Source organism: Exserohilum turcica (genome assembly GCF_000359705.1).
Source record: "Exserohilum turcica Et28A unplaced genomic scaffold SETTUscaffold_8, whole genome shotgun sequence".
In the NCBI taxonomy this organism is placed as follows: Eukaryota; Fungi; Ascomycota; class Dothideomycetes; order Pleosporales; family Pleosporaceae; genus Exserohilum; species Exserohilum turcicum.
Window position 1 is genome coordinate 727,216 of NW_007360299.1, and position 735 is coordinate 727,950.

A 735-nucleotide genomic window follows, 5' to 3' on the forward strand; every position below is an offset into this window, starting at 1 on the left:
ATTTGATTTGATTTGATTTGCACGTGCCATGCCAGCAACAATCCCCCCCCCGGACCAAGCCAAAACCAATCCTTCGGGTAAGTAAACATGCACCTCCGCCCCCCCCCTTTTAGACTTGCCTTTCTATCGTAGTATTTCAAACGAGCTGTCGCTGCTGTCACCGCTGTTGCTGATGCTGATGCTGATGCTGATGTCGCTGTAGTTATTGCTAACCCAAGAACCAAGAAAGAAAAAAAAAGAAGAAGAAGAAGAAGAAGAAGAAGAAGAAAATGAGAAAATCAGATTGAGAAATATGGCTTTGAAGAGGGTTGTCTGTCTGTGTGTGTGTGTGTATAGATATAGATAGATAGATAGTATTTATGTATGTATGTAGTCCAATTGCAATGTTTGAAAAGTCTACATTTTAACAAGGAAAAACGAAAAGGAAAACGAAAAGGGATATATAAGTACACGTGGAGAGGGTGAGGCGAGTTGAGGGGCGCAAAGAATGGGGAATTGCTTTGGGCGCTTGGGTGTTATGTATGTATGTATGTATGTATGTATGTATGTGTATGTCGGGATTAATGTGGGCATGAGGGATACTAGGACGTAGGTGTAAATTACGGATATCCAAATTCTTCTTTGAGTCAAGAGGCCGTTTGTCTTTTTTTTTGGGGTTGTTGTTATTATTGTTGTTATTGTTGTTGGAGGAGAAAGAGGTACGTAAAAGTACGTACTTATTTTCTTCTCTTTCAC